Source organism: Pinus tabuliformis, chromosome J (genome assembly GCF_031772625.1).
Source record: "Pinus tabuliformis cultivar Carrire ecotype Pingquan chromosome J, CPIR1, whole genome shotgun sequence".
Classification (NCBI taxonomy): Eukaryota; Viridiplantae; Streptophyta; class Pinopsida; order Pinales; family Pinaceae; genus Pinus; species Pinus tabuliformis.
Window position 1 is genome coordinate 1,098,041,965 of NC_142295.1, and position 9,108 is coordinate 1,098,051,072.

Sequence of the window (9,108 nt, forward strand, 5' to 3'; positions counted from 1 at the left end):
GGGAGAGACTAATGCAAGTCTCCTTTTATGTTGTGGTACCGGACCTCAATGAGGCGGGGTGTAGAAATTTTGCAAATTCTCTACAAATATCTCTCTAAGACCATGTAGAAAATCTGACTCTCTAAGACCATGTAGAAAATCTGACTGTAGATTAACTCGATAATGCAATATAACCAAAGAAAAATATATAACCTAATTATACTATCAATTTGCTGAAGCTTAAAGATCGAGCTGAACACATATATCCAGAAGAAGAATCAATGCACAATACACATGAGAATACTTTGGGGAAATCCTCAACTAAAAACCCCACTATTTGTATTATCAACAAGGTGGAAATAGATAGGAATAATACAAAGCCTTAGCTCTCACAACTAGCTAGCTCTCAGTTCAATCCTCACAAATGCTCACAGGAAATCCTGGCCTCTCACAAGCCTTCATATCTTCCCTCCAAGCTCTTATTTCCTTGCGTTATTCCTAGTGGATGATTCTCACCTCACCAAGTGGAACACTACTCTCACACAATCTCAAAACTATGCAATCCTCCAAGAAATTTATTCCTTCTGCATGCATGAGTTTTCTTTATAGGAAAACACACACAACTGAGAGTACACCTTCCTTGACTTTAATCTCAACTGGGCCTTTCTTAGAATAGACATGAATGAGTTTCTCATGAGGGAATCTTCGGTTAACTGAAGTACACTAGTTGAGTGCATGCATGCATCAACTGACTGTTAACTCTCTATTAATTCCTCAAATAGTTTGGAACTAATTTAACTGGACTTAACTCAGTAAACTGATTTAACTAATTACAACTCAAATATAACTCAATCTTATCTCCTAAATTTTAGGGATAACTCTTGCATGACTTCAAAAAGACTTCTAACTTTAATTTCTCCAACTAATTAATTTGAAACAAATTAATTAATTATTTCCAAGTAGTTGTTAAGACTAAATTCGATTTTAATTCTCAATTTAATTCAAGGACAAATTAAATTGGAATATTCTTGTTGCCACATTTCAACACTCCCTCTCAACAAGAAAGGCATTATCTACCACCTCGATCCTATCTCTATGGAACTCGAATTTACACTTTGACAATGCCTTTGTTAAAATGTCAGCATCTTGCTCCTCTGTTGAAATATACACTACAACAACATGATCCTCCTCAATATGTGAAAATCCATGGGCAACAAATCTTGCCTTATGCTTCTCCACACTTCCATCAGTAGCTTTCTTTACCTTGTAAAGCCAATGAGAACTCACAACTGACTTGTTCTCCGGTCTTGGAACCATGTCCCAAACACTGTTACGAACTATGTAGACATACTCCTCCACCATAGCATCAATCCAAATCGGCTGCTGCACTTCTTCCTCAAAGGAAGATGGTTTGGTCTCAACACATTCCCCAGCAAGGACCATGTATCTAGTGTACCTATCAGATGGCCTCCTCTGTCTGCGCTAAGAAGATGATGCTCCCACATTCTCTCTCGCATCCTTCAACAATCTGTCACCTTCTCTTGTGCACTTCCATCCATCTCTGGAAGACTCCACTTGAGTGGATGTCTCCACTCCCAGAACCTTTGCTTGCGGCTGCTCCACATCAGTCTAAGGCTCCTCCTCCTTAGGAACCAATAGTTCCTCCACAGCTTGTAGTTCGAGCTCCCTCTCAAGGAAAACTCAAATGGTCTTCTGCTCATCAAAATTGAGATCTCTATGAACCATTGTCCTCCGACTAGTAGGCAAGTACACCAGATAGTTGTGAGGTGTATTAGTGTACCCCACAAGTATCCCCAACTCTGTTGTCGGCTCAAGCTTCTTTCGTGCATCCTTTGTCACATGGCAATATACCGATGAGCCAAAGATCCTGAAGTGGCCCATATCTAGTCTCTTACTAGAGAAAGCTTCCTCTGGTGTCTTCATCCCAAGTATGCAATGTGGGCTTCTATTCTGCAAATACACCGTTGTGTTACATGTCTCAGCTCACAAATGAAGTGGTATGCCTTGGTCATGCAACATTTCCCGTGCTGCCCCTACAATAGTTCCATTCTTCCTCTCGGCCACCCCATTCTGCTGTGGGTTATGAGGTGTCGTCAACTCTCGTTTAATTCCTTCTGTTGCACAAAATTACTTAAACTCTTGAGAGAAATATTCTCCATCGTTGTCACTTCTCAAGGCCTTGATCTTCTTCCTTGACTCTTTATCAACCAAAGCTTTGAACTCATAAAACTTTGTGAAGGTTTGGTCCTTCTTCTACATGAAATAAATCCAGCATTTACGAGAATAATCATCAACGAAAAGTAAATAATACTTTTTCTTCACTATGGACGCCGTTGAGAATGGTCCACACACATCAGTATGAACTCACTCTAAGATAGCCTCTGCTCGAATGTCTCGATCATGAATGGAAGACTTGGTGTACTTTCCCAAGGTACAACCTTTGCATGTGTCAACTTGCTCAAGTTTACCTTTGGGAAGTCCTGTAGATATCTGCTGCATTATCTTCAAAGCCCCATGATGCAAATGGCCCAACCACCTGTGCCACAACTCACCAATGTCTTGGCTTTGCACCAATTCTGCTTTCATACTCAATGCTGCATAATCATCTACCTCTAGTTTATAAAGACTCTTCACCTGAATCCCTATCCTCTTGGTCTGACCCATGGCTATGTGTCTTAGGAATGCCTTTCCTTTACTGAAGACAATATCGTAGCCTTTGTCCTCTAGTCCAGGCACATACTTCACATCTTTCAAGGTGATAGGAGGTCCATGCTCCCTCTGAAAAACAACCGTTTCCACTCTTGAAACACTATACCTTTCGTCATCACCCATCTCTATGCACATCTTGAGGTCTTTCTCCTCCATAGTACTGAATAAACTTTTATTGCTGGTCATGTGGAATGAGGCTCCACTGTGAAGATACCAAACACAACCCGTCATCGATGACACCATGCATGTGATGAAGGTAAAGCCCATTTTGAACTGAGAGGCTAATGCCTCACCTTCCGATCCTTCTGAGGATCCCTTCTTGGACTTCTTCGATGGGAAATTAGTCCCATAATGTCCCATCTCATGACAATTAAAGTATCTCACTTTAGAATTTTCACCCTTCTTTCCTCCATGAGAAGAATTTGATTTGGAATGGGAAGCCTTCCCCTTCCCTTTCCTTGCCTTACATGCTAAGGCCAGATTTTCTTCATCATCATTCTTGGATGAAGAACCACCTCATGTGCTCCTTCTGATCTCCTCCTGCATAAGATCCTACCACAGTCATTCCTAATCAGGCAGTTTTTCCCTTCCATTCACAGAGTCCTAGTAGCTATTCCAGCTCTTTTGAAGGCCAAGGAGAGTGAGGCTCACCATATCATCATCGGCAGTAGTTATTCCCACACTACCAATCTCATCTCTGTAAGTGGTGAGCTTTTTCAGATATGTGGAAATAGTATCGCCCTTCTTCATCTTGATTCTTCAAAGCTTATCCTTGAGCGCCAATTTCCTTTGGTCACTACTGTTCTGGTAGAGGTCCTTCAATGTCTTCCACACTGAAAATGGAGTATCCTTCCCATGGAGACTTGAGACAATATGGTCTTGAACTCCCTTAAGGATGATCTATCTCACCTTCACCACACACTTCTTCCACTCAGCTAACTCTTGTGCATTAGTTGAAGCTGGCTTTGGGATTTCTTGATTAATGAAATCCTTCAAGCTGTTGTCTTCTAATACAACTTCCATTCTATCTCTCCATGCTATGTAATTAGAGCTACCTTCCAAGGCATACTCGAGTCTCAAGCCATAGAATGCCATTGGCCAACCTTGAAGTATGATAAGAATTCGATTTGCACCTACAACCCCAAACTTCAAACTTCGAATTCTCATCTCAGTATACTGTTCATAACTCCGATAAACTTGGCTCCGATACCATGTAGAAATTCGGAAAATTCTCTACAAATCTCACTCTAAGACCATCTAGAAAATTTGACTGTAGATTAACCTAATAATGCAATATAACCAAAGAAAAATACTATAACCTACTTCTACTATCAATTTGCGGAAGCTTAAAGATCAAGTTGAACACATATAACTAGGAGAAGAAGAATCAATGCACTATACACATGAGAATACTTTGGGGAAAACCTCAGCTAAAAACCCCACTATCTATATTATCATACAAGGTGGAAATACATAGGAATCATACAAAGCCTTAGCTCTAACAGCTAGCCAACTCTCAGCACAATCCTCACAGATGCTCACAGACAATCCTGGCCTCTCACAACCCTTCCTCTCTGCCCTCCAAGCTCCTATTTCCTTGCGTTGTTCCTAGTGGATGATTCTCACCTCACCAAGTGGAACTCTACTCTCACACACTGTCAGAATTGTGCAATCCTCCAGGAAATTTATTCCTTCTACATGCCTGAGTTTTCTTTATAAGAAAACACATGCAACTGATAGTACGTTGTCCTTGACCTTAATCTCAATTGGGTCTTTCTTAGAATAGGCATGCATAAGTTTATGATGAGGGAATATTTAGTTAACTGGAGTACACTAGTTGAGTGCATGCATGCATCAACTAACTGTTAACTCTCTATTAATTCCTCAAACAGTTTGGAACTAATTTAACTGGACTTAACTTAGTAAACTAAGTTAACTAATTACAACTCAAATATAACTCAATCTTATCTCCTAAATTTTAGGGATAACTATTGCATGACTTCAAAAAGACTTCTAACTTGAATTTTTCCAACTAATTAATTTGAAACAAATTAATTAATTATTTCCAAGTAGTTGTTAAGACTAAATTCAATTTTAGTTCTCAATTTAATTCCAGGAACAATTAAATTTGAATATTCTTGTTGCCACATTTCAACACGGGGGAGGCATACCCATACCCGCCGAGATAACTTAGTACAAAAATAATGGTTCTCCCAAAAACACGAAACTGAGCAATGAAGTACATGTTGAATGGTACATGACATGCTAGCGTAACAAAACCAAAAAATAATGCAGTGTGTCCCATATACATAATTCACCTAGAAAAACATGAGCCAGGAATGAATACAATAATATCTGAGCACATGAGATACAATGACCCTTCCCTCAAAAAATGGGTGGGAGATAGGGTAGAACAACCAGAGAAGCCCTGTTGAACAGGGAGGGGCTCTGCAAAACTAAATGGATCATCTAAAGGAGACGTGCATGCTATGAACACTACAATCGGTAGGAAACGAACCCATCAAAGCTAAAGAACTGCATCTGAGGCTGTAGCATAATGGGAATGAATCTGGGCATCTGGGGGGCTACCTGAAGGGCCACCCCCTCATGTGGTCTAAAACATCTCACTCACACCCGAGAATCAATGGTACAATCTACTACATCACTAGACCATCAAGTGTAGGAATCACGAATATGAGATGACCAAGTCAAAGGGAAATAATGAGACCTCCGCTCGATCCAAGGCGCCAAACAAAAATGGAAGCTAGAACCAAGATACACCGCCCTCTAGGTCGTTCTTCTGGAATAAATGAGTTGATGTCAACAGAATAGGGCCCGCGATAGGTGAGGCAATGAGGATCCTCAACCAAGGGACGAGGAAAAATAGTAATGTGACTGATGGATTGACACCAGGGATAATTAGTAAAGTGGTACTGAGTGAAAAACATATAACTTCCCTTTTTAGAGCGTAAAGTGCATGGTTGACCTGGCAATGACTAACTCAATTCCGAAGGCGATGGGGACAATATGACTAGAGGCCAAAATGGGTAACATAGGATGAATGGTATGAAAATATGGATGGAATATTGTGAAATAATAGAATGGGACATGAAACAAACTCCATGGATGCAAGGGTGACTCATCGCAGATGATCTGAACAAGGGTGACTCGATGATGCTACCGCACAGAATAGGCCTAGTGGGGACCATCAAAAAATGAGTAAATGATGGTTACTCATGACAGAAATTGACACATGGTACAATGAGTATTAAGAGGAGTTGGCCCTCAAAGTACAATTGTCACTTGTGAAGAAATTTGATTTTGAGAGGCAACAAAGTGACCCTTCTTGGACAAATGACTTCCTCCTAAAGTGTCAAATCATTGGAAACTGAGGAAGACCCATTATAGAGCTCGATGAGAGCTTTACAATGGTGTTGATGGTTCGTCAAACTGAGCTACGGTTTGGTCGCAATGGGTGATAGAAAAATTGGGGATTTTCTATGAAAGGATGTTTTCCCTCCAATTTTAATTCATTTTCTAAGTGAGTTGTGGTGAATTTGGAGACGAGGGAAGGGCCTAAATCTTGTGGAGATCGTAGAAGACAAACTGACTGTTGGAATCAGGATCTACAACTTTTATGCAAGTGGCCTTACTTGTCTAAAGATGGCGTTAATGCTTCTTTGAACGATGGTTCTTGGTGAAGAATAAAGGGGAGAGGAAAACGAGAATGAACTACTAGAGGAGGTCTAGAATCATCCTCACCCACTAAGTCAAACATGGGGACTCAGTGGACATAGAGTAGAATATTTGAAGAGATGATATCAAATGTCTACAATATTCGATGTGCATATGGCTCGCTGGAGAGGCCGGTAGGACAAACTATCCAGGGAATGGGAGGATAATTAACCATATCTAGATCCAGTGGGATCTAGGCTGAGACTTATGTTAATCAATTGAGATGATGGTCAAGGGAAAACCATCATGCCCCCAAGCATGGGATACTTCCTGCAAACATATGTGATGGAGGGGATTGATCTGGTATAAAAAGGTGGGAATGACGCCCCCTAGCAGGAGGACTTTGTGGAGAGCCATTGTGTTCTGAATGCTTGAAAAATGGATTCAAGCATCTCGACCCAACTTGGCACGAGATCCTCCAAAGGATGATAAGGAGATGTAGGAGCCTATGTGCCCCCCAGTATGTTATGGGCGTATTGGATGTATTTAGAGTTATGAGCTCCAAACACTTATAGGTGTTATGTGATACATAATATGAGTATGCATCTTTATATGACAATGACGGTTCACCATGTGTTGTGTTTATGGTTGGCTTCTATGGTATACATATGATAAATTCCAATCTAGAAGGTTATTTGCAATGGTATCTACATAGTTATTTTGGGCCCTAGGAACATGACTAAAAGTAATGGTTTCAAATTCACGTACCAACAACTTAACTCGTAGGTATTTTCTAAATCGGACTTGGTTAGGCACATGATACGCACCATTCAATTGCATGACAAGTAGCAAGGAATCTAAATGAACATGAAGATGAAGGATGCAATGAGCAAGGGCATCGACTAACAAACCTATCACTGCATCATATTCGGCTTGGTTATTGGTGGAAGATCCAATGCATATGCTGTTCGAAAGGACTAACATATGCAAGGGGGTCAAAATGGCCTAGGCTACCGAGGCTAGATTCTAGGAGAAGCGACTCGCACTGTCGGCGTGACCGATATACAGTGTGGATGATGGATCCATCTGAAAGGTGCAAAAGACAACGGATGAGATTATGTAATCTACCTAACTTCATGTAGAAATAAAGACACACAAATCAAATGGATATGCTATGAGCGACATTTCTTGAGGTAGAGTGCACTGGGTGAATTAGGAAGGAAATGGCCTTTGGAATCCTCCAAAATATGCCCCCTTGTCTAAGTGCAAGGGTAATTAGGAGTAGGCATAGATTCCATGATGTCCCCATTAGAATGGAATATGGGCGGATGTGAGGAAGACTGACTACATGATGTGGCAGCGTTACCTGGTGTATCAACCTAAGGAAGAAGATTCACATACACATCATTTGGAATGGAAGATGATGAGCTAGTAGATGGAGAATCTACGAATGTTGAGACCTGGGATTCTGTTGAAAGAGGTTCGATAGAAGAGTGCGCAGAAACCTCAGAAAGGATTTCCTGCGAGGAACTCAAGGATGATGACAGGTAAACGATATGTCCTATGGTGTTCGTTATCTCGACATCAGGGGGAGGGATCATGATGGTGGGACCAGAGTTCCCCTGTTCTAGTTGACTAGTGGTATCAGAATCCACGGGTAGAGGAGTAGATGATGCACTACGAGTGGCCTCATATTTGTGAGGTGCCTCAAGGAAATCATGAAATTCATCAAGACGAGGGCAACAATGGGAATAGTTACCATGATGATCACACAGGACACAAGGGTGATTTGTGCACAATGTTTTGAGTTTCTTGGGTGGACCCGGCAAGTTAACATGGACTTTAGGGATATTTGACTCAGGGAACGCTTCATGAACCAAAGGTTTAAGTTTAGGAAGTTTAGGACAATTATTGGTGGTGTGCCCAACAACTTTATACAAAGCACATAGGGTTGATGGCTTTGGGGCCTTAGGATATGGAGGAGCTTGGGGAGCCTTTGCCCCCATGTCTAGATGCTTTCGCAATAAGTGTGGGTTCCTATTGGGGTTGTGATGGAATTGAAGTAACGGCAGGGGTGTAGGGACCGATTCAAGCGGGGTCAAAGCATGATAAGGTCTTAACTGACCAGTAGGAATTCTTGTAGGGGGATCAATGTACCATACTGGGATCCTCAGATTCATGTTAGGAATGACCAGTAAAGCCATGACAGGGATAGAAAATACTCTAGGAGGGGGAAATAGGAAAGGTATCTAGCCTGCAAGGTAATGTCCCGGTGGAATAACTCCTGGATGGTTGAGACCTGGAGGAACAGTTCGTGGTGGAAACATAGGAGAGGCACCCCCAAATGGAGGAGGTCTTGGGGGGCTAGATCTAGATGGCTCAGCTGGGATGGAAACAACAAGGTGCTAAGGAGATGGTTATTGATCGGATGTACCAGACTACTTGAGAGTAGCCTGTGAAGCTTGTAACATGCAAACACTCATAGAGTTAGGCTCTTAGATAAGCGAGGGAGGACTAGGGAAAGCACCCAGCAATGAGGAATCTTTATAGACTCTGGGTGAAACACCGATGAGAGGAGTTGAGGATTGCTTATCTGACACTGACGAGATAATGGACTCAAGAAAGGTCACGGATGTTGGCTCGTAGTAATTCAACTAATCGATAGTAACGATCTTTCCTTCATGGGGGAATCACATCTTGCGAAACAATGCAAACCCGACAGTT